The following is a 25,916-nucleotide window of genomic DNA, read 5'->3' as shown; positions in this document are numbered from 1 at the left end:
CCTCCCATTTCTTCCTGCCGTGGAGCCAGTCAACTGTGGACTAACACTGTGAGCCAAAGTAAGTCTCTCTTAAAGAGTGGGGGTTGAATATTGTGTCTCAGCAGTGAGGAACATGACTAAGACACTCCTCTTTTGATCAGTCAGGTTTTGTGTATTTTGCAAGGTTGAGGTCAGCTTGCTTTTTACCTATGAAAGATTTCCTGACCTTCTAGCCCAAAATCACCTCTCCACTTTTTTGTGTGTGTGTTTTTCCTTTTTATCGGTACCAGGGATCGAACTCACGATTGTCTGCTAGCAAGGCAGGCGATTATGCCGCTGAGCTAAATCCCCAGCCCCCAACCTCTCCACTTTGAACTTCAACACCTTTCTTGGGATGCTCACCCGTCACTTGTCTCCTACTGTACTGTGGCATTGCTGTTCCGATATGCCAAGCAATTTACTATCTTTCTCTTACTGAATTTTAAATGCATTAAAAGAGAAAATCATAGATATTATTTTCACCTTATCTAAAATTTACTGTGTACGTAACAAATATTTAGAAAACACATGTTAAACGTATGAGCATCTAACTCTTGCTCTGTTCAAGAGTGGAAACCATTGTAGCAAACAGAAAGTAATTGCTCTACGTTGGTTTTGTCCCCAAGCAAGGTGGGGCATGTGTGTGTGTGCTGAGACTCAGTCTTGCCTGGATGACATATTTTTTGGACTATCCTTGAACTCATTATGTAGTCCAGATTAACCTCAAACTCAGGACTATCCTCCTGCCTCAGCCTCCTAAGCATTGGGATTACAGGCATGCACCACTATACCTGGCTCAAACAAGGCTTTTAAAAAATCCAGTTTCCTCACCCAAGAGGGCTTGGAATATGTTTGATTCATTCATGATCAACCAACACCTGGGGCCCGTTTGTGGTTTCTCTGGAACCCACTTAGTGTCCATTGGCAATGGAAGCTCCAGGACTGTTGCCCTCTGGAAGGCTTCTTGTTATCAGCAGCTGCCTTCCGCGGCCAGGTGCCCTCTGCACCAGCTTCTCTGCTGAGAGACACTGAATATCAAGGTGCCAAATGGAGGGCCTCACTCCCCAGACACATTTGTCTTTCTCAGATGAGTCAAGCTGCCTCACCCAGCTCTGCAGGTTCGTGGCTTTTAAGTCACTATTTGAGCAAATATAGTCTGAGCTGTGTTTTCGAAACGGTGCCCCAAGAGGTGCCCTTTGGACACTCCCATTTGCCTTCTCTCTTTCCTTTATTCAGAAACCATCACTTTTCTTTCTTCAGACGTATTGCAAGGATTTTCAGGAATGAAATAAGGGATTTCCATTCTTAATTATAACCCAGAGTTAAGCCATGTGCTGAAATAAATGGAAAGAAATACCCAAGATCTGGGATGAATTCTTTACTTGAAGATGTTTTGCTGGATCAGATTCAAGAAAAGTAAACAGAAGAGGACCCATTTTAGACTTTGGCGTTCCCATCGAGTAACAGTGAAAATACTGACTCTTTGTGATTTACCAGGTGTTTGCGTATTAGTTAGTTCACTTGACTCTTATAATCACTTTGTGAGATACCTGCAGAAGATGCATCATGGGAGAAAGTGGGCACTTCCAGGCTTGGCATTTCCATTTGGAACCTTCTTCCTGCATGACGTATCACAGCATGGCACATGTGCTCTTGTACATGCATCAGATATAAATACTAAGTGACTGATGGCCTCATAATTGTATTCCTCACTGTTCCTAAGGGAATCTAGAGAATATTCTAGAATAAATCCTGTCCAGAAGAAAATTATTATTATCTGTCACTGACCTTAAAGAGAGAAACAGTCTCCTAAGACCTAGGCAACCTAAGCTGGGGTGTAACAGCTTGAAGCTGCGGGGGAGCATGGGCAGGTGGATAGATGTGTTGGTGAAACAGGGTCCCTGGTTTCTTTTTTTTTTTTTTTTTTTTAATTTTTATTTAAGGAGAAAAGAAAAGAAAGAAAAAAAACAGTGAAGGGGTACAAGTTATACAGGTTTACAGAATAAAAAAAATGCGCAGTAGGAAATCACTAGTTAATGGATTACATATTGCCATCTTAGAAATAATTGTTCAAGTCACAAAATTAAAGCTTGTAGAGTAGACATTCCAACAATGATACTGCAAACAGTTCTGTTCAATGATCCAATAAAACTCTGTGATATCATTTTCTATCTTATACTTTTAAATATACATGCAGTTATATAGTTTAGAGCACTTTCTTTTCCTCTCTTTTGTACAGTGACTATTACACATTTTGGGTTTCATTGCTCCCACAGTTCTTGTTGCTTTTTTGGAAGAGAGTAAAACCAAATGTGACATAACAGAACAGAATCGGTCAAGTCAAAAGGGTGGACATAATAGATAATATAAAAAACATAATATAAGGTGATCAACAATGGTTACCATAATGCCTCCCGCTATTTCTAATAGAATTGCCTATATCATTAGTTGTAATACAATTGAACAAAACCGTAAAGAATAAAACCGACAAAACCAAAACATTGGAGATATTGTAGGTCTTCAAAAGTAGATAAAAGTCAACGAGAATGGGCGTTATAATGAATCTCATTATCTTCTCAGCTGATGCCTAAACTTTCGAACCTGATACTATCCAGCAAAACAGAATATAGGAACCTCAGTCAAAAACAAGATGGTGAGAGTAATACAGGGCTTCAAATCGAGATAATAGAAAGTCAAAGTGGGTTACTATATTATATCCTGCTATATTTTCCCCTGTAATTAAATGGATAAAAATAAAAAAGTAAATAATGGAGTGGAGATTGAGAAAAAAAGAGGGCATAACAGCGAGACAGGGCAGATCAAAACATAACCATTTAAGCAGAATAGTGTTTCACCACCAGATAATCCTGACCCAAAAATGGTTACCATATTGACTCCCTCCCTGAAGTCCTTGAGTACAACTTCATATACTGTAGCATTAAGTATATCAAAACAATGTAAATCCATTTAAGAGTATGACAGCATTATAGAGTATTTAGAATCGACTAACAGAAAATGAACAATGGTCTCTGTATAATCTCCTTGTCTTTAAAAGGTTTTCTCTTATACTATCGTACATAACAAAATCCAATAAGCTACAACCTGTTTAGACCATTGGAGACAGAAGAACAAAAGCTAGATGAGACTTCAAAACAAGATGGTACTAAATCAGCATTACCTATTAAGATGTCATTTTCTCCAAAAAAAGCTGTTCCTATCATCCAATCTTCTCTGTCTCATTTCTGTTGAGCTCTTTTTCTGTCAGTAGCTGTCAGTTTGTCTTCTTCGTTTTGTTCTCTGCTCTATTCGTTGTGGCCTCCCCGCCCCTATTTCTGGGTTCTTTGTATTTTTCTTTTTTTAGAATATCCTGCAATACTTTCTGTAGGGTTTAATTGGTGGTTGCAAATTCCCCCAGTTCCTCTTTATCTTGGAAGCACCTCGTTTTTCCATCAATTTCCAGGGACAGTTGTGCAGGATGTCTCAATCTTGGCTGTAGATTATTATCTTTCAAAGCTTGAATTATTTCTCCCCATGCTCTTCGTGATTTGATGGTTTGTGAAGAGAAATCTGCTGTAATTTTGATGGGTCTTCCCTTGTAAGTGATCTGTTTCTTGTCTCTTACAGCTTTTAATATTCTGTTCTTGTATTGAATTTCTGGAATTTTTATTATTATATGTCTGGGTGTTTCTCTGTTAGGGTTGTAGGTAGCTGGGGTCCTGTATGCCTCATACATTTGAGTATCTTTACCTTTTGCTAAATTAGGAAAATTCTCCTGGATTATTTCTGTGAGTAGCTTTTGTAGTTCACTTGTTTGTGTCCCTACTTCTTCTTTTATGTTCTTTATCCTTAAGTTATGGCTCCTCTTATCATCTTCTTGTCTTTGTATTATTGCTGTGTGTTTCTTTGTTATTTTTAAGAAGTTTTTCATTTCATTCTCCCATGTTTCAAGTCTGCCCTCCAATTCAGATAGTCTGTCCTTAGTTTCTTTCAAGCTGTTATGCCAGTCTTGGGTAGACTTCTTGATTTCTTGATAGTCCCTTTGCACCTGCTTCACATACTCCATGCTTTCTCTGTTTTCTCCATCAAGCAATTCTCCCCTCTTTTTCTGTTCTTCCACTCCACCATCTGCTTTTTCCTGGGTGGTGCTTAGCATTTCTCTAACTATTCTGCATACTTCTAGCTTCAGGTCATTGATAACTTCATTCCTGAATTGGTCTATGAGGCTCTCTAAATGGCGCTTAATGTATATTGGTACGGTGTCCACTATTGCCTGATTCTCAGGATTGGGGGTCGAGGAGCCTTTTTTGTTGCTTCCCTTCCCCATATTTTCTGTTCCTTATGAAATGTAATCTTACACAGGAGGCCCGGCTTCCCTGCCTGTCAGCTACAGCTTGATCGAATTGCGCTGGCTAGTTGTTCCAGCTCACTGCTGCGCCCCAGGGAGTTGCGGAGGAGGCAGCCTACGCGGAAGTCGGTCGCTCCTCCGGGCCACTGTCAGGCTCTGGGATCTGGGCTAGGCCAGCCTAGGGGGTCCTCGAGCAGCGTCCCTCCGGCCAGGCACCTTTCACCAATCCCGTCAGAGAGGGAACCGTGCAGCTGCAGTTGCCGCCGCGCCCTGCTCTTACAGGACTGCCCGCGCCCAGAAAATCCTCCGCTGGAGTCAGACTGCGGTAGGGAGTCAGTTCCTCGCTCACCTCGCCTCCAGTCAGCCTTCCTTCCTGTCCGTCGCGTTTCCGACTCTGTTCCCGGGCTCGGCGGTCGCGTCTCTCCTTGCTGAGCCGCTGTGGAGGTAGCCGGCCGCCATGCGGCGGGAAATCCAAACCGCAGTTTCCAATGGCGCGGAGTCGAGCCTCCACACCGAGATTTTTCTGTTCCTATTTTAGCGCCAGGACTGTATTCCAAGTTGGATTCTCTCAGCCCAGTTTGTTCCTGAGTCAGCAGAGCATATCTCTACTGGTTCGTATCTCCTTAGTCCGCATCATTCCTGGCCTCTGAGCCGAGCCTTTAGAGAGCGTTCAGTAGTTGCTGTTGTCTGTCCGCCATGTTCTCCAGAGTCCAGGGTCCCTGGTTTCACTGGCAGCGCTGCTCCCACTGTCTGCTCTGAAGACAAGCTTTCCTTTGCCAGGACGCCATGACACTCCCACAGATATGACAGCTTCCTGCCTTTTCTCTTTCCATGCAAAGTACTCTCAGGAGATTGGGGTTAACTGTTGATATAGGTACAAAGACCCCAACATTTCCCATAGCCTAAATTAGTCAATGTTGCTCTTTTTATCTTTTCAGAGAAGGAAAGTAGGGCCCAAGAAAAATGATAACACAAATATACAAAGAAAAAACAATAATTCACTTTTAGCTAAACATCAATATCCTTGCAAGAATCCTGGCAGCTTGAGATCAAAGGGAAACATGATGGGTTATATATAGAACTCTGTTATAGGTTGGATCTTAAATGTCCCCGAAAGGCCTTGAGTTGAAAGCTTGTTCAAAAAATTACATTGTCAAAAACTTGTTTAAGAAGTGCTCCTGTAACTTTGGATATTTTATGTATTTTTCTGCCTTTCTTTGTGTATATAAATAATATATTTTATACATCACAAATTTATAATCATTTTTATAGCCTTCTTTTCAACTGAATGCATTATAAACATCATTCCTGTCTTTAAAAATTCTCCCAACGATCCTATATATTTTCTGAAACACTATTCCATCATGAAGACACACTATATTTATTTAACAATTTTACTGTTTGATACTTATATTGTTGCCAATGTTTATTATAAATAAAGCAGCAATTATAATCCATATACCTAAATCTTTTCAATATCTCCAATTATTTCCTTTGGGTGGAGCCCTGGCAGTGGAAAACCTAAGTCAAAGCTCATACCTGGCTTTAACACATTTGTGTGATACACACTCCATCAGAACTTCTTGAAAGAACGGCCCATACTGGACATTTCGATTTTCTTCCTTTTCTCCTCAACCCAGCCAAGTCTTGCTTTTGCATCCCCTGAGCTTCTAAAGTGGCTGTCACACTTGACCTCTCTTTAAAAAATGTAATATTATTTATTTTTTGTCTTTTATCGGTACCAAGGATCGAACTCACGACTGCTTGCTTGCAAGGCAGGCGCTTATGCCGCTGAGCTAAATCCCAGCCCTTAAAAAATGTAATATTATTTATTTAACTTCAAAAGCACTTCAGTGTTCTAAACACACAAAATACAACAAAATAGGACTGGGGATTTAACTCAGAGGTGTAAGCGCCTGCCTGGCAAGCGTAACATCATGAGTTTGATCCCCGGTACAAAAAAAAAAAAAAAAAAAAAAAATCCAAATACGCCTCTCACCAGCTGACCCCTCTCCCCCATACTGTGGCATGGCAGCAAGGTACCATGCCCCTCGCTATAAAAACAAGCCACCTCGTCACAGTGTCAACAGAAGACATCTGCCCCTGCTGCCTCAGCACAAAGCAAGGGTCAGCAAGCATTTGTTGCAGTTATTTTGTCTTTTTGACAACTTACAGATATGCACAGTTCATAACTCAGGACTGCTAGCCGATAACATCTAGTTAACACCGCCTTAGAACTCTTTTTCAACTCTAGAACCATCTTCAGTCACCTCATTGCACCCACAGCAAAGTGCAGAGGATGTGGAAAACATGGTCATCTTTAAAATGTTTGGAAATATGTACAACTTTTCTACAGTTTCTGGGTGCGGAGGACACTGAGCCACTTCATGTAAACCACTGACAACTTATATAGTGCTTTAAGAGACTGATACGCTTGTGATTAGATTTTGCAATTAGACACATTTCAAATAAGACATGCCAAACGCAATGCTCCTCTAAAGTATATATAGGAGACAAGTAATCAGTTTTTTGTTCATCCTTCCCTTCTTCTCCTTCTCCTTCCTTTCCCACTTTCTCTTCTCTATCTTTTTCTGCCACATTTTTTGGCAGCTTTAGTGGGTGGGATCCTTTGTGCCATCAACCCTTCTTTTCGACTTAGAATCAGCAACACTTTCCTGGTATTTCTCCTTCAGTTCACTGCATTAGTTGTGCATGACTGCTTTTCACTGTCACTTAAGCGATTTCACAGAAAATACGATTATTATTATTAGATATTATTGCAGTGTCTCTAGTAGAGATGTCACGGGGCTTGTGAATCTGGTCTCAGGGTGGACTTATGAACAGAACAGGAAGAATCCAGATGGTGATCTTTCGGGAATATAGGACCCTATTTCTTGATACCTCCCTTAGCTGGTCCATAAATCCTCATTTCCTGACCACATCATATTTTATCCACATTTACTAGTTCTTCAAATTTAGATTTCTGTTCTCTAGACATTGCCTTCTACCTCTCAAAACCCTTCATGGAAAATTCTGAAAAGCTGCCTGGGACCTCTGGGTTTTTCTTCTGTTGTTTCTCTCTGTGTATCTATATAAAGCAGGGTAAGTGGTCATCTTGCTCTTTGGTCTCTTGGGGTCACCTTTTGCCATCTCAAGGTCTCAGTTCATGGTCATCTGGGCTCTAGGACTGTATGATGCAGAAACATCACGGTGAAGAGTTGTGGCAGATACTCACCTTGTGGCGACCAGGAAGCAGAGAGTGAGACAGCTCACACATGATCTCTCGACAATTCCCATGCGTGGTTTCCAGTCTCATCATACTTAATTCCCTCCTTGAATTTATTCTTTCAGCTTCTCTCTCTTCCTTAAAGCTCTATTTCTTTGACTTTTGAATCTTTGTCTCTCACATTCCTCTTCCTGGATTTTTGCCACATCCTCTTAAGCTCAGGAATGAATTTGGTTGCCGGTGACAGAAAACCCTACTAATAGTGACAAGTGAATAAAGAATTATTTTTCTTAAGCATAAGAAAGTGGCACACATCTGCCAGAATTTGTTTAGTAACTCACAGATGATAGGCCCAGCATCTCTGAGATGTTTTGTGCCTTCCTGTCATGCTTCTTGCCTCAATGTCATAGTGTAGCTGCTGTGGCACCAGTCTTCATATCATAGTCAAAAAATCAATAACAGAGCAACTTCTTTTTTGCATATTTTTTTAATCTAGGGAGTTCTCATTGCATACTTTCTGCCTCCATCAGAAACTAACTCTGTCTTCTGAGATGACTTCTCCCAAACTTGTCCCAGTATCATGTACCCAGAAGCTTCCAAATGTCCCAGTGTCTGAATATTTTCATTTAACATGAACCTTCCCTGGAAAGTGTTACATAAAATAAAGATCTTGATTTCTGCCTGTGGTCCTCCCCTTCCTTCATGGGAGGATGGGAATGGGGCCTGAGCATTTCCAGGATTCCTTCAGGCAGTGAGAAATATAGTTGATCTTGGAGTCTTAGCCTGGACCACCCCCCTCTCCTGGGGGAGATCTTAAAACAAAGGCATATTTGTTGTTGTTCCTTTCTTAGGAAATCAGCACCACAGAGGCGAGGGGTGAGGGGTGGGCACAAGGGGCAGGGCTAGGGGAGGTGTGGAGAAAATCTACAGGTACTTTAAGGAGCATCAAGTTCACTTGCTCACTCATCTGTGAGAGCCTCTTCTGAGTAGCCACAAGACCTGTTGCATCTCAGGATGATCTGTCTGTAGGGAGAAGAGGAGAAGAATGTGCTGACTCCCAGAAACAATGGGTGCAAATTTTATGCAATGTGTACTCACTCCCCTGCACAGCTGGTCTGTTTGTACAAGGTGCCCACTGAGTCTTGTGCTACTTTCCACTTGAGGGACAAGTGAGCCTCAGGGCAGGCGGTTAGATGTGCACCGCTGGAACAGGAAATGAGCTTTTGGAAGTATCTGACCAAGGACAGTTTCAAGTAACCACAGGACCTGAGGTGGTACACAAGTCTGATATAGTAGATAAGGGCCCGCAGTGTACGGACAGCAAAACTCTAACCCACAGAGGGGAAATGCCTTGGGCACAGCTAACCTGCAGCTAGCAGCAGAACACTGTGCCTCACTCCCCATCTAGCATTCTTTCCTCATACTAAGTTGTTGCTGTGTGATTTTTGCCCTCTGTCTTCCTCCTGAACTGTCAAAAAAGCATCATCAACACCGTGGCCCTTGTCACTGGAATTTATGAAGTGGCTTGAACACCAATGTCATCCATCACAAGAATGTCTTAATTGGAATATTATTGTTCTTGGTGGTGGTGGTCAGGTTCATTTGGAGTTAGGGAAAGCAACTTTCTGACAGCGAAGTGGACGGCTGTCACTATCAACCACACCTGCCAGTAACAGGCAGAGGATTTCTTCATCCTGGGCAGAATCAAACAGCAGTTGTCCTTCCAAAATAAGATGCTGAGGATTACACCAAGCCAGACTGATACATCCAAACATCCACGAGTACTTTACAGCTTATATGTTTTTAATATTGCAAATTGTCTCACATTCCTCCCTGTAACCAACAGAGTATAAATCAGGCACAATTGTAGTAATCATAAATAATTTTTCTCCAGGAAAAAAACCAAACTGGAGAATATATATTAAGAATTCACACGTAAGTCCTGTGTTACCATGATTTAGATGCTGGATACTCCTGAGATCAGTTATGCTGTGAAATGAGTCCCTGAGGCAGGTGGCCTCCTAGGAAATGACACTTAGGTATTTCACACTTTCTTGGACAGTTCAAGCACAATCCTACTAAGAGACAGACACACTAAAGCACCATGTAATAACAAACAAATGATTATCATGACCAGCATGCAAGTTCACATTTAGAATACATTCACATCCGTTGTTTCCCTTCCTGGTACACACATTTTTTGGTCGTGAGACGTTTTTTGTGTATACCCAAGTTTTTGCAAATTCAAAGTCATGGCACTTTCTAAAAGATTTTAGGTTGTCATATTCTTCAGTCAGTTCAGTAATGTACATATTCTGACCTTGACAGTTGACTGATGGTACTCATAAATAAGTGGAACTCATTAGGATTTTCCCTTGAGACTACGTGTATGCTATTTAAATTGAAGCATTAAAACATATTTGTATTTAATCTACTGAACCATAATTTTTTTTCCATTAAAATTACTCACACAAGCTGGTCTAATCATAAGAAATCTCATTACTGGTAGCTTCCTAATACCTAGGCAGAGGCTGCTTGGCTTGTGCTAGGGTCACAGAAGCGACAGCTCATTTCTGACACTACAGTCATTTTAAAATGATTGAAGCTATAGAGCCAGAAGCTATTTTTTTCAACTTTCGAGGCAAACTTTATTTGAGTGCTTAGGAAAAACTTTTGAATATCTCTTGATATTTTTTAGTTCATGCAAACAATAAATACAAAACTGTGTGGTGCTCTGTACAATTATAACAGTGTGCTTCTCATCTGGCTTTGAGAGACTGAGGAGCTGGAAGTGGTGACCCAATTCTGTATTTATCAAACATTTACTGAGATGGAGAGTGAATGCCTTCCACATTTGTCAAATCTACATCAGTGTTTAGAAAAGCTGGGGTCACAACAACGCTGACTTTGGAGTAAAAGAAGAAGCAGAAAAGAGGAGAAAGAGAGACCATGCTTAAAAAGTTAGAATACTTACAGTCTGTGTCCAGTGGGCCTTAGGCTAGAAATATAGAACACTATTCTAACCATGTAGTAAGCACTCAATAATTCATTAATGGGGACAAGCATTGCATCAATTGTCTTTTAGGCCTCTGGTTGCTAGGAAACACATTAGCTTAACGTAAAACTTGTTTGGGAATCTAGAACAATACTGTGAACTAAATGAAGGCTTTAGAACTGAAGGATGAAGCTCATGGACCATTCTACAGCTGGTTAGTTCAATTAGGTACAGAGAAGACACAGGCAATGAATCGTTTGTTATGGGTGTGAGCTATTCAGCAAGCCATGGGCACTTTTAAGAGTGTGAGCCACTGTTGGTGATGAGAAGAAAAATTCAGCTACCATGACTAGAGGAAAAACTCCAATATATTCTAACAGTGATTTGTTTATACCAAGAATAGGACATTTTAATGTCAGAAGAGAAATAAAAATGATCTGGAGAAATGAAAACTAAAATTTAGATCCCACTAAGTCTACATTTCTATGTCAAGAAGGGTAATGAAAATAGGGTAGTGAATCTCAAACCTTTTTAGATGCTGACCTATAATTAAGAAAATCATTTAATGTTGTCACCTGTAGTGTGTGCACACACATATTTGATATTATAATGAGTCTTATTTCAGGAAATAACTGATATATTTATTCTGTCCTATTTCACTATGTCAAGAATGCTGCCATGATCTGTCCCACTGATGTCACAGCACATGCTGAGACACACTGGGTAAGGTAAGGACACAGAGTGGGGGACGTGGGGTTAGAAGTTTGGTGAGTTCTTACTCTTCACTGCCTGAATAAAGAGAACGCAGGGTGGTGCAAACCAGTCAAGAAACTTTTGGGAAGTTAGCAGGCTGAGAAATCTGCCCTACACGTGAGAATCCGTTGAAAGTAAAGCTCTGTCCCATACCACTGGAGACCAGACAACTGATGACTTTTCCTTGGAGTCGCAGTAGAATTTTCCCTGGACCCTATCAGATTCTGGGAACTCGGTGGGGTGTAGTTACAGTCTGGGACTGGTGGATGGTGTCACTGAATAATATTGGGGACAAAGGACCTTGGAAAATGCTACCTTGCTGCCTGGTTACAATCTTTGCATACCTTTTAGAGGAAGTACTTTTAAGGCACTCTGAGGTGCTTAGCTCTTCGAGCTCAAAAGGCTGAAAGGGCTTCCGGTGACACTGAGGATGGAGACCAAAATCCTTGTCATGGGCCACAAGCTCTTGCCCAGTGTGTTCCCTGCCTTTCTCTGACTGTTCTCCTGCTGCCTGCTAGCCTGTGGGACACTTTGTAACACCCTAACCCGGTGATGGTGAATCTTTTAGAGACTACATGCCAAACGTGGAACCCAAAACCCACTCCAGTGAAACCTAAGGTTTTTAATGCAGAAAACAAAACTGAGGTTTTAGCTTAGAAAAACAACTGTTATCAGCGTCATTGATTCTCCACCACTGCTAACCTTTTCTTGGGGTTCCTTCTTCCACACCCAACTTAATAATTACGCCTTCACAAAGCCCTTCCTGACCTCCAGAGGAGACTAGCCCTCCCAGCTGGGCCCTTCATAGAACACGAACCAATCATTTGTTTAAGCCCGTGCCTCGTAGACATCCCTCATTAGATTATGAGTCCTGCAAAAGCAGGAACCATGTGTGATTGCGGCATTGTGCACCTGTTGTCCAAGCTACTCGGGAGCCCGAGGCAAGATTACTTGTGTCCATAAATTCAAAGTCTGCCTGGGCAACAGAAGGAGACCTAGCCTCTAAAATCAACCGACCAGTCAATCTGTCGCTATGCTCTGCAGTTTTAACCAGGGCTTTACACTCCATTTGCTTTGATAATTTTTAGAATATTTCTTAAATCCATGCTCATAGCACGTTTTTCACTGATAATAGTGTTTTAATTGCTTTTTGCTTTTCCTTAATCAAGCTTCTGATGAGTGTATTTCATATTTTTTTCTTTCAAAGAATCAGCTTTTGGTTTTAGTTATTCCAGTTACTATTTCTAGACACTTTGCCACACCCTTTTATTAAATATAATAGTATTTTTAAAAAAGAACTAGAATCTTAGTTTTCAGTTGTATAATTATCTGTAAAGACTTTTTATCTGTTCCTTTTTACTATTCATATCTACTATTTCATTTGCATGCCTTGTTGCTTTATTTTAGCCTGTAGAAATGTTAACAGTGGTGGTGATAAACCTCTCTGGTTCCTGAGTTTGGTGGATAGAGCTGTAGCACTTTGCTGTTTTGTATAATCTTTGTTGCACTGTTTTGAGTAGCTGGCATACATTGTTCCCTGAAGAGCCAGTAAGTTTGTGTATTAGTGTTCTGATCTTTGAGAAGATATATGAGAAAAAACAATTTAAAAGGAGAAAAGGTTTATTTTGGATCATGGTCTCCGAAGATTCAATCCATGGTCACTTGGTCCCATCTCTGTGAGGTGAGCATCAATGTTACAGTGAAGAGAACTGTGTGAGAAAAATCTGATATCTTGGCTGCAGGAAATGAAACCAGAGAGACAGAAAGAGAGGGACAGAGGCAGAAGCAGAAAGCGGGGTGCAAGAATAGCCTTCAAGGGCATATCCCAGTTTCCTGATTCCTCCAGCTAGGTTCCCTGAAGTTCTCACCCTTCCAGTGATATCTCAGCCTGACCAAGGCTGTACCACATGGTCTTTGGGGAATATCTCAGATTTGAACCCTAACAAGTTGGATGGATACTTGTTAGGGTATCCATCCTGGGAGCCAGTGCCCATGAAAAAAGTAAAAGAGTGATTATATATGCAAAATGTTGAACTGGTCATCTAAGAGAAAGTCTAAGAACATCATTATGTTTAAAAACATGGTGGTCTAGTCACCTTGAGAACCATTTCCATGAAGTTGAGGTTGGAATGGGTTAAAGAGAGAATGGGAGGAGATAAAATAGAGAGAGAGAGGAGGCACGTTTTGTTTTACCAGGTTTTGCTAACTAGAAGAGAAAGATTACAGACATGTTTTAGATTTTCTGTAAAAACATTAAACTAGTTTTGAAAGCTGTTGCTAACCCAGGGCCTTCAACACACCACATACAGTTTATCACTGAGCTACACTCCAAGCAGTGACAGGTTATTTATGGCAAGAGGAGGGAAGTCAGAATGTGACAAACAGGGACAGCTATTGGTAAGTGGGCCACTGTGGTCATCTATTGCTTCAAGTACACTTGAAGATTTCCTAGGAGATTCTAGTGAGGGTAGAGGTTTAAAATAAACAGCCTATTGCAAGAACCATGCAACCCAAAGAGAATGTTCATTTCTTCCCCAGAGTCTCTATCTGCACCACGGATCTCTTCTCCTTGCTGAGGAAGAAAGGCAGTTCCAGAGCAGCCTGAAGTGACAGTGAAGAGAGAGTGACCTGTGCCTTGTAGGCCTCAGAGCCCAGGCTGTGAGGATACCCTAGACCTGTCTCATCTTCCTAGTGGGCCAGGGGAGAAACTGAGGGACAAACGGAAGGAGGGAAGGAGGAAGAGAGGCAGAAAGGGAGACAGGGAAACAGAGAGGGAGAAGGGGGGAGAGAGACACCGAGGTAGAGAGAGAGACAGATGAGAGAGAGAGAGAGAGAATAAATGAGAATCAGACTGCTCCCAAAAGGGGAAGGACACACAGGCTGATTTGTGTGGCCTTGTTGGCTCCATCATCTAGAAGTCAAGGTCAATTGGTTCCTCAAACACAACCAGTCCTCAGCCCTGGAGGGAGGCGACATGCCTTCAGTGATGCCAGCTCTTCCTTGGAGTAGGAGTAGAGTACGGGAACAGCTCTTAATAATCTAGGTTGCTTTCCTTTCAGCTCCGGGACCTAAGTCAAAACTGGGTGTCATGAGAGCTGACTTTGCTGGCATGGTACTGCTTCCTGCACCATCTTCTCTATGTCGGCCATATTCTCCAGGGCTACCACAGATGTCAGCACCCGGCCCAGCCTACGAAGTACAGTTTGTGGTGTGAAGTTATGAGCAGTGGGGATATAGTGGCACAAAAGAGGAAGAAAGAAAGAAAGAACAAGAAAGGAAGGGAGGATATTGTGAACTTCCCACCTCCTGAGTTCTGTGAAGTTATTTTCCACCTACTGACACCTACCTCAGCTAGCTTCTTTAGGATTCTTCCCTGTGGAGTAAAAAAAAGAATTACCTTGTTTTCTGAAAGCAGCACCGCAGGAGAAGGAGCCCAGGTGACAGAGCGTGATGGAGAATGCCTAGATAAATACCCTTGTTCCTATTCATTCCCCCGGCATTGTGTGGTAATGGACTCCGATATTAAAACGCGTATTTCATCATCTCTGTCCCACAGTTTGGAGGCGCGCCATTCACGATGCATGAGCCATTCACTCACGTTCATCACATGGAGGAAATTACGTTTCCCCCACTGCCAAATGGAAGAGAGAGATTATCTCACATGGATAAGCACAGTGCTCCCCAGAGCAGTTTCCAGACCCCAAACACATCTGAAACCCCCAGAAGGGAGACTCTGAGCTTTCTGTCTCAGCCCAGTCAGCCTCTTCATTTAGACACCCTGGCCCCGCATTTGAGGCTGGTAGGCTGTGACGGGACACTTGCCTGTCTGTGTTTTTTGGATAAAGGGGACATTTTAGGAACGGTTATTATTCCTTCCTAGAAGAGATGTTATCAAATTGAATAAATCAACACAACATTTCATATTTATGCATTCTTTCTGAATTAATAACTTATTTGAAATGAAAATTAAGCAAGCAAAATGTTAAAAGTGTTCTCCTTGGAGAAGGCACATTAAAATGTCTTACCACCGATGTACAGCCATTTATTATATACTGTCCTAATCCCTACCTATTCTTTTAGGTTAATAAAGGTCCAGACAGCTGCTGTCTCCAAGCATATAATCCAAATCTCTTATGTACCTGAATATATGATTAATAGCAATTGTGTCTGCATAATAATTACAGATAATATCTATTACACCTCGTATGCCCATTACTGGGCTAACCACTTAATTCATTTTCTAGTATGATTCTACAATTTTTAATTTTTATGGTTTGGTCCATGTTACAATTTGCACAGTTATACAAGACACAGATTGATTTTTTTCAACAATTACTGAACACCCATTAAGCACCCGAAATTGTATGAGCCTCTGGTGGGGGTGAAGCAGGAACTATAATTTAGAGCAGATCCTATGAAGAGTCCACATGTGGTTCTCACTTTGTTTTGGTTAGGATGGTGGTGGTTGGGTGGGTGTTTACAGGCAACGAAAGTCATTAGTGACCTCATTATGCAACATTTAGGTTATAATATTTTTCTCTGGCTAGAAGAGCGGTTCCCTGCCCACTCCACTGCACGCGTCTATTTTGTGTGGCCCTCTTTGGGCTTGCTGGAGTGCGGCACATAAACATCAACTACTGAAGTTACAGGTCTGGTGGCTTCTCCGATTCCTTTTCTCTGGCTCCCAAAGTGTTGTCTCTCTTCTGTTAGTTTTATTTGGCTGTGCTGTAAGAGCACGAAAGTCCAGTTCAGGCACCCCGCTGCGAATCCAGGGGCAGTTGCAGCCCCGCGCACCTGCGCTGGCGCCCCCTGGACCCTCGACCCGGGCCACCTCGGGTCCACGCGAGTCTCCCTTGGCCTGGAGTCGTCCAGTTCCTGCCGGTTCCTTCTCTCCGCCCTCTCCCGGGCCGCTACCGCAACGCCGGCTGACCTGCTCCCTCCTCCGCTTCCTCCGCTCCCCAGGTGGAGCCCGAGGAACGCCGTCTCGGGCACAGTGAGGACGGGCTTCTAAGGTGACCGCGGACCCCGGAGAGTGCGTGCCCGGGCGGAAAGGCCAGGCTGCCCCGGGACCGGGCTCGACGCAGGTGAAGCAGCCTCGGAGCGGCAGGATCGCGCCAGGCCGGTGTCCGCCGCGGTGCGCGCTCGGCCCGAGCCGCGCGGGGGCTGCGGAGGGAGGAGCGGGGCGCGCGCGGGACTTGGCCGCCCCGGGGACCCGGGGGCCTGGCTCTCCCGCGCCGCTACCGCCGCAGCAGGTGGGGGCCCGGCGGCCGGGGGCGGGGCCCGGCTCGGGGCGGAGCCGTGGCGGCGGCCTCCGGGGTAGGGGACCGGCAGATCCCGAGCCCGAGCGGAGCGCGCCCGAGCCGGGCTGTCGGGGCGCCGGCGGGAGCTCGCCGCGCGCTGGGGCTGGGACCGGCCTGGCCGAGCGCTGGCGCCGCGGCCGCAGACAAAGGCGCCGCTCGCGCCCGGGCGCCGCGCTCCGCGCTCCGCCTCGGTAAGTGGCTCCCGCTTCGCTGGCTTTCTCCTCCCGCCGCCTGCGCCCCTCGGAGTTCCGCGGGCTCCGAGAAGATGGGGAGCAGGGGGAGATGAGACTTCCCCGCGCTCCCCGCCCCGCGCCTCGCCTTCCTAGAAACACCAAACTAGCTAGTTTCCGAGCGGTGGGCTTTCGCCGCGGGACCCACCCGGCCGCCCTCGTTGACCTCCGCGCGCCGGGGCTGTCCCTGGGTAGCCAGCCTGCCCGGGAGGGCTGGCGATGTGTTTCCCCCGGGATGTGAACAGGGGAGTGGGGCTCAGGGGTCGGGCGCAAGCAGGAGACCCCACCCCTGGGGACGGTCCCACGCGTCCGGGGTCGCCGAGGGGAGGCTCGCTCTGCAAATTCCAATTTGTATCTTGGTTGTGGGGTCTGTCTCAGCCCGCTTTTATGCTCCTCGCCAGCCTTTCACCCCCTTTCAAGGGTTAAGACAGCGCCCTCTCCCTGCCACACCCGACAGTGGCGCCCGCTCTCGGGGTCCTAGCCCTGGGACAGAGGGACCCCTGCCGATTTCCCCTGCTGGAGCCCCGAAACTGCTGGGGAAGGGCGGGCGATGCGGACAGCGGCTGGGGGCCGACAACACTGCTCTGTCCCGGGCCGGCTCCTCCTGCCTCTTGCGGGGTTGTTCTCCATCAGAAAAGCAATCTGGAGCCCTGCGAGCTTTTGCTTTTGTTCTGCCCGCTACTCTCCCGAATGTGAGAAGCTTGGGTGGGCGGATGCCCGGGAGGGGCTGTGGTAGGAGTTCCAGGTGCGATCCGAAGTGACAATTGGAGGAGGAGGCTTCCTGGCCCTAGATCGCGGATGAATTCCGATCGCTAATCAATACTCAGGAGCTGGAGGCGGTTCGGCCACCTCCAGAATGAGCTCAGTGCCGCCGCCGCCGCCGCCCCCGCCGCTGCACACTGTCACGCGCCTCTCCAGCACACTCGGTGGCGCTCCCTTCGAGACGCGCATTTCCATTCATGGATCTGTGCCTAGGGTTTGATTAATGTCACCTCTGCCGGGGTTCTTTAAAGAGGGTGTCTGCTACTTTTCGATTTTATGGCCTTTTCCTGGGACCTACTATGTGCAAGGCAGCCATCCTCATATCAGTTTAATTAAAAAAAAATTACCAGCTATCTACTATATGCAACCTAATGTGCCACGGCGTTCTCAATTTAGTACTTATTGAATACCTATTATGCTCGAGGTAGCTGTGCTGTGACCTTATTGTAATATTTAAACTACTAAGTACAAAGGACTCTTACTTTTCCTCTTTCTCCTCCTCTCTCTTCTTCTTCCTTTCCTTTTTCTCCTCCTCCTTCTATTTCTTCCTCTCTCCCTTCTCGCCTTCCCCTTCCCCTTCCCCTTCTTTTTCTCCTCCTCCTCTTCCTTCTTTTTTTGCTGAGGGGTTGCTCAGTGTACTTTGGGGTGCATATAGGGTTGAGGGAGAGAGAATATAATGTCTTCTGACCCTTAAGTCTTCAACTTCTTGAGTCAGTTGCATTTGAACCTTCTGGGCTGCTTATGACATGGCTGAGGTAGTCTTCTGCACTTAAAGGTAACTTCTATACCTGAGGGTTTGATAGACACCAGCAGAGCAAAATACTGCTCTGGAACCTCTTTCCAAGTCAGTTTCCTTATAGGATAATGATGATTATGGTAATAATAATAGCACAAAAGAAGTTCCTTTTTACACAACACTGCTAGTTTTCAGAGAGAATGAACAAAGTTTAGTAAGCCAAATCTCTAATGTTCAAAGGGATGGGGAATGTGTGGTGAGGACAGAAAGAGGATGAACCTTAAAAAACAGAGTGACCCAGGAGGGTAGGGGAGAGGGAAGCATAATAATGGGGCCAGGTGGACTTTTGGCTCCTCACTCCATGCTGGCACCAGTGGTTGGGAGTGAGAAGGTCTTTGAAGTCTCATGGTTGCATATGGTTAGGGCTATACCAAATAGTCTGAGAGTCCTTCTGCTCAGAGATCTGATGAATCCTTTACTTTCATTGTCCTGGGATCTCAAGACAGAATAATTAGATTGGCAAGAAAACTGAATCCTCAATCTATTGGCAAATATTTGAACACTTACAGTGTTATATACGATTATGAAGGAAATACAGTGTAAGTCATAAAGTTTGTCCTAAAAGATCTGACAGAGTTCTTAATAAACTCATAAAATGACCTCTTGGGCAGCCATATATGAAAAGCCATAGTTAATCCCTCCTAAAATTTAACATCAGAAAAATCTTCTGACCTCACAGAATTATTGCTTGGCTTTTATCAGACATTGAAAATGTGCTCTATGCTTTGTATATTTATCTTCTTATGTCAGCCTGTAGCAATTTCTGGTAAAAACTATCCTAGCTTCTTAGTACAGTGAACTTTTTCTTCCTAAATCACTTCTGATATCCTTTTAAAATTCTTTTAAAACTACATTATATTATTTTATTTGAAAAAGCCACACACCCCCTGTGTCTTTCCTGGAAATAGGCCATTATGAAACATGTCTAGAAAATACAGTAGACACCACTGAAATATACTTGAGATCATGTCTTTGCTAATGAGAGATGGGAAGAAAAACCAAAGGAAGAAAACACAAAGAGTTTACAGAGAAAACATAAACTGGTCTTGCAAGCTGAAATAAAATTCCAGTGGCAAAGAAGACTGAGAAGGACTTCCACCCCAAACTTTTTTTTTTATATACTTTTTTTTTTTTTTTTTTTTTTTTTGTCTTTTTCATTTTTATCGGTACCAGGGATCGAACTCACAACTTCCTGCTTGCAAGTCAGGCGCTTATGCCGCTGAGCTAAATCCCCAGCCCCTTCCACCCCAAACTTAGCAAAGGTGGTCAAGGGAAACCAACCATCTTTACAGCCTTTAGAATCTGACAGATCTTCACTTGGAATGGTTTCTGTGCATTCAATAAGGAAGGCTTCCTGAGCAGTTTACTGTGTTTCAGTGACTGTGCTAAGTGGCAGGTGGTTTATCACCCAGTGTTTCAATGACTGTGCTAAGTGGCAGGTGGTTTATCACCCTGCAGAGTTTGAGGTCTGCTAGCTGTGAGTGAAGAGCCTTGATTCTTTTTCAGTGGCCAGAGTAGTCCTGCTTCCATCCTATTCTTTTTTTCTTTTTCTTTTTGGTACTAAGCAGGGCCTGTTCCATCCCATTCCTTCAAGCTTCCCTGGAGTGTTTTCACCAGCGCTGAACTTAACTGTAATACAGCCTAGAATGCTACTTCTTTTTCTCTCTACATCTCTCCTTCCTTGCAGGTGACACTTATTTCAGGGCTTCCTTATGTCTGCTGCTTCTCCTCCTGCTCTCTGTAGGGCCTATTTTCCTCTTGTCCTCTTCACCATATTGAGTTCTGACCCTGTCACTATATAAAAACTAGTCTCAGGGGAAAAACAATCTGTCATCTGTCACTGTCTCTTGAATCTTCCAGGGGTCTTTCCTCATTAAGCCTCAGTATGGCGTGAAAGGCTGTGACTTCCACAAGAAGAATCAAGCACAGAGAGATGAGAGAAGAGGTAACGGGCAGCCAGGTGCCTTTCCTGGTGGTCCTGAAATGCTTCTTTCTTTCTTTCTTTCTTATGAAAAAGACAAAGTGACTGTGAGTTGGAAGAGTCTTGTAAGGATTGAATGAAAGGCTCTGAGGAAGCTTCATTAGCTTCATGGTGAATCTGTCTCTGAGGAAGATTTTGGGAAACGATTACACAGATGCATCTGCAAAAAAGGGGTCCTAGAAACTTTCTTCCACCAAAAACTGGCAGGATTTCAGACAAGCTTCTCAGAGTAGTGACTTAAGAGCATGGATCAAAATGCAATTGTTAATTATAGGATGCTTCTGTGCTTTACAGGATGGTCTGTACTTTTGTTAATATCTGCCCCCAAAAGTAAGGATTTCATATGTTCAGCAACTCCAGGTCAGGATCAGCAGCATTTTTGTAGGACAGAAAGAGGACAAGGTTAGTTCAAGATCAGCATGTGGCTTTGAGTTCCACTAGTGGATAGAAGTGACTTGTTGCACTTTAGTAAGTGAGGTTGGTCTGAGCCCAAGTTCAGCTTCACAAACTGAATGAACCTTGTTACCAGATCAGTTGAATGGTAGTTGAAATTTCACTGATTCAAACTTCTCTTTTGGAATACACAAGCCTGGGATGAGACTTCACCTTCTATCAGAACAGACAGGCAGGAAGTTTTTGACCTTCCTTCTTGGAGGGAAAAGTGATTTAAGGTCTTAAAAACTAAAATAATACAAATTTAAGGGAATTTTATAATTCAGACTTTTCATTAATTCATTCATTAGTTAACTAATCTTTTTCCTTCATGTAGATCAACCTAACTTCACAGAGGAATGTTTGAATTGTTGTTTTAGTATATAAATCCATCTGGCTCTATGTGAGACCTAATTATAAACATATTAATGTCTAGATCAACAAAAATAAAAAGAAATTTTATGAAAATTTGCTGTAGGTGTGTGTGTGTGTGTTTTCCGGTACTGGGGATCGAACCATGACTTGGGGCTTACCAGTCTGAGCTGCTTGAGCTTGAGCTGCTGAGCTTGAGCTGCTGAGCTAAATCCCCAGCACTGCAGGTTTTTTGTTTGTTTGTTTTTAAAATAACCAGCCTTCCTTTTATATTTAAACTGATTTGATTTGTATTAAGATCTGTTTGGGGATTTTTGAGTCAAATCTGTACACATTCACAAGAGTACACCTGAAAGAGGTTCTAGGGGTCCTTGCCCAGGCCTCCTTGCCCTTTGAGACTGAGGGGGTTAGATGGGCTTGCCAAGGCTACACAAAGCACAAAGTTTAGTTAGCAGACTGGGTCTAGGAACCAGAGCTTTGCCCAAGCCCAGCCACCCTAACCCTTCTGTCTTCTTGGTTGCCTGAGTTTGTAGGTGAAGGGGGAAAGGGTGAAACTTAACCTCTCTGGCTGGGCACTTGAGACAACTACTGCTCAGACCTGTGTGAAAGATGTGGGTGCACACTGCTAGTACTGAAAAGAAAAGAATCTCAGCAAAATGGAAACAAGTTGGATTGGTGAACTGAGGTTATTTTTTAGACTTTATAAACTTAAGATTTTTTTTATCATCTTTATGGTAAATAATTAGAATGAAAACATTTATTTTCCTACTTAGAGAAGTAAAACACATTCATTATGGAAAATAGCAAGAAGAATAAATAACCCTTACCTGTGATACTTAGAGCCCATTTAGATTTTGCTCTTAATTTTTAGTGATTTTCTCAGCTTATTTTAAAAGGCAGTTGAATAATTGAGACTATATTATACATAACATTTTAATTTTTATCTTGCTTTTTCTTTTTGTGGTTTGTGTTTTGAGACGGGGTCTTAATGCATATTTCAGGCCAGCTTTGAACTGACTACGTCGCACAGGCTGGCTTCAAATTCATGGCAATCCTCTTGCCTCAGCCTCTCAAGGGCTGGGGTTTCAAGTGTGGGCCACTATGCCTGGCTTGACTTGCATTTTTTTCTGCTCACATTAGAACAAGCTATATTATACACTTTTTGTAGACATAACTTTTTTTTTTTGTCTATTTCCTTTTTATTGGTACCAGGGATCGAACTCACGACTGCCTGCTTGCAAGGCAGGCGCTTATGCCACTGAGCTATATCCCCCGCCCAGACATAACTTTTAATGACTACATTATTTAGGTGTTGGAAGCTCCTTAATTTAGCACATTTTGTTACTAGTAGACATTAAGTTTGCCTCCAGTTGCTCCCTGCTGTGTCATTGCATAAGCAAGTTATGGCCGTGCTTCTTCTATAATTGAATGGTTTTCTTGGTATACATTCCTGGGCCGAAGAGTGCAGCTGCTCCACCAGGGTGTGAGTGCACTGTGTTAAATGGCTTTACAAAAATTGTGTACCAGTATCTCCTGCATGGATAGCATGCCATCAGTGATGGAATTTTACCACATAATTGAGAACATACAGTACTTAATTGTTATAATTAAGTACTTATGTGTAGAAAAGTAAAAGTGAAAGAGAGAGAGAGTTTTTGTCGTTTTCATTTTGGTTATGGAAATAGCAAAGCATTTCTATACAGGACTGATTCCTAGTTGTATTTATGCGTGTATGTGCTATTTGGGTTTAGTGGCTTAAAAATTAATCTGTACTATATATAGAAAGCCATTTTTCCAAAGGGAAAACAAAATCTGATATCTACAGTATAATGAGTATTTTGTGAAAAATTCCAATCCAATCCTAAAGTTCTGGGATTTCACCACTGTGAGTGTCAGGCAGTTAATTCTCAGGCCTTACAAAACCTGTGGAATGAATGCTATTATCATTTCCTTTTACATATAATGAAAGTGATGAATTGAAGAATAGAAGGAAAGTGAGTTAACCACACTCCTTTACACTTCAATCGCTGCCCATGACCTCTTTCTTGGTCTTGGCCAGTGTGTCTTGCCTCCATTGTGTAGCTGGTCTTTGAAGGACTTGGGTCTAGGAATATCAGCAACTTTCTCTGATCTCTGTCTTCTGTTTCTGGGAACGTTTTGTGATCCATTTTTCTATCTTTAACTTCCTTATTATGTCTTCTTTATCTTTTTTCCTCTTCTGTGTTTTCATTTTTTTCTTAATTGATTCAGGCTATATTCTGAATAGTTTCTTTTGTCTTCCAAATAGCAATATGTTTCTTCAGCTGTATCTAATCTGTAGTTAAATCCATCTGTTCATTCTGTCTTAATCACTGAGTTGCCATTGTAGAATTCCATATTTCCTATATACTGTTACTTTACATAGTTCCTAATTTCTTATTGCAATTTTAAAGTCCAGGTTTTGTCTCTATGACTATGCTAAACATAGGTGTTTTACATTATATGTCTGGAAAATCTTCCATCTGAAAAAGTATCTTTTTTTATGCTTGTTCTTAGACTCTTGTGGGTTTATATTTATATTGTCATGTTTCTTTGCATGCTTGGCTATCTTTGAATGTATGCTGAATATGTTTTTTGTTTTTTTTTTTTTTTTTGTCTTTTTCTTTTTTATCAGTACCGGGGATCGAACTCATGCCTGCCTGCTTGCAAGGCAGGCACTTATGCCGCTGAGTTAAATCCCTAGCCCTGAATATTATTTTGAAAAGAATATATAGATATGTTTCCTCCATATGAAAATGTGCACTTTTTTTTACATTTTAAGCTCTGAATTCAGGATGTATTTCACAATTAATAAAATCTTATGAGGGCTGGGGGTTTAGCTCAGCGGCATAAATGCTTGCCTTGCAAGCACGTAGTCATGAGTTTGATCCCAGGTACCAATCAAAAAAAAATCTTATGGTTATAGTTGGCAGCATTTTCTTCTTTTTAACTTGTACATAAGATAATTATGCATCATATAAATCATAATGTTTCACATTTGATGTCAGATATAATTTGAGGCTTTGGATGATGGTGAAAAAGATGACCAACATTCTAAAGAGGATTGTAATTAGCTTCTATGGGCTTTTCTAGTATATTGACCAACAATACTAGCACAATTTAGAGGCTTGAGGTTCTGTAGGCCACCAGAATGACATGAAGCCAGACTAGTTAGTTTTATGTTTTCTTTTACTCCTAGAGTCCAGCTCTTTGGGGCCTACCCTAAGTGTAAAGTGGTTTACTAAGTCTTATCCTCGGGATGCTCTGGCCTCTTGATCCCACGAGTCTGTCGGTGTGCTGCTCTGCTTCAGCTTCCTTTTTGGATTGACAGATCTCTCTTGCTGGATAAAAGTGCTAACTAATGCAGACCTACATGCCTAGGTCTTCTTTTCCACATCTTAAACCTGAAATCCTTCCTTATCTTGTGAGGTCTTTGATACTTTTAGGAAGTTTTATTTTGTTTACATTTCATCTAGTTTCCTTTCTGTGTTCAGTGGGAAGGTTGGTTCTACTTACACAGTTCATCACTGCTGGCAAGAGGTGGGACCATGTCCAGTTCATTTTAGGGACCAATCAGAGAGAACCACCAGTCACTCACTGTCTCCTCTTTGTCCACCATTACTAGGTCTCCACTCATCGTGTCAGCTGGAAAGCAAAAGTTGGGATGAATAAATTTCCATTAACTAGACATAGCTAGATGTAGATCTGTTTCCATACATAGATAAGACTAATTCCTCAAGCTAATTCCCAATGAGTCTGTTGACCTGGCCGAGAGAATAGTCAGAGGAGTGATATTTGGAGCCCCAAAATCATCGCTCTCCACCCATCTGGATTCTTCTTTCTCTTTCATACTGTCCCGTGAGAAGATGGGAAGTTAGGACTCAGGAAAGTGTCAAGAAGGAGATCCTCTACTTTAGCAGCTGTTAAGAAGTTTAAAAAGGAGGCTGTATCTCAGCTGGTAAGATTCCTCCCATTCAACATGGCTCCCTAACATTTTCATATAGAACACAAGAATTCCCCTACATAACCAAGACTTTTCCTTGTAGAGGCTAAACACTCATGTCCAGGTCCAGAACTCAGAGTAGACTTCCTAGGTGATTTCTTGACTTGAGTGTCTCAAAAAGAGCTTTCGATCTTTTCTGGTGTTTAGATGCAACATAGCTAACCTTATGTTCTCTAGATTACCAACCAAATGTATCTGCCCTCTATCTTGCTCCAATCTCATAAATATGTCTTTCCCAGCCAGAGAAATTTCCTTTGAGAAAAATGTATTTGCTGAGTTTAAAAAGGTTGGGGGAAAGGGGCACTGAGAGGTGGTAAGTCCTCTTCTACCACTTCATTGGAGCCTCCAGTGGCTTTTCCGGAGGAGAGAGGATGCTTTAATTTTTTAATTTTAAGTTCATTTTTTTTTATTGGTACCGGGGATCAAACTTACGACCGCGTGCTTGCAAGGCAGGCACTTATGCTGCTGAGCTAAATCCTCAGCCCCTTAAGTTCATTTTTTCCTGAAAACCTTAGTACTAAGATACCTTCAGTGCTCACTAGAGAAAGACATTTAATATAAGATATATAAATATATAAGGACTTACAAGGTAGGCTTACGATGACCACCTGCAGAGTTTGGTACACAGAGTACAAAAGGGCTGTATGCACATTGGAGATCCAAAGGGTCCAGGCAAAGCTTAAAG

General features: G+C 42.8%; 1 protein-coding gene across 3 annotated transcripts in view; it reads left to right on the top strand.

The window, feature by feature from the left end:
- Positions 1 to 16,272: 16,272 nt before the first annotated feature.
- Positions 16,273 to 25,916, top strand: part of Mapk4 (mitogen-activated protein kinase 4) — a 148,356-nt gene continuing 138,712 nt past the window's right edge. The window contains exon 1 of one of the 3 annotated variants that reach the window (XM_063231643.1): positions 16,273 to 16,421. The gene's annotated coding sequence lies outside the window, so the exon portion shown is untranslated. Of the gene's footprint in view, positions 16,422 to 16,689; positions 16,829 to 25,916 lie in introns of those variants that run through there. The other 2 variants (XM_063231646.1, XM_063231647.1) reach the window with 2 other exon arrangements.

The sequence above is a fragment of the Cavia porcellus genome, unplaced genomic scaffold (assembly GCF_034190915.1).
Source record: "Cavia porcellus strain 051 isolate PalLab524CR breed Dunkin Hartley unplaced genomic scaffold, mCavPor4.1 scaffold_20, whole genome shotgun sequence".
NCBI classification, from domain to species: domain Eukaryota; kingdom Metazoa; phylum Chordata; class Mammalia; order Rodentia; family Caviidae; genus Cavia; species Cavia porcellus.
The sequence above is the reverse complement of the archived record's forward strand: the minus strand, read 5'-3'. Positions and strand labels throughout refer to the sequence as shown.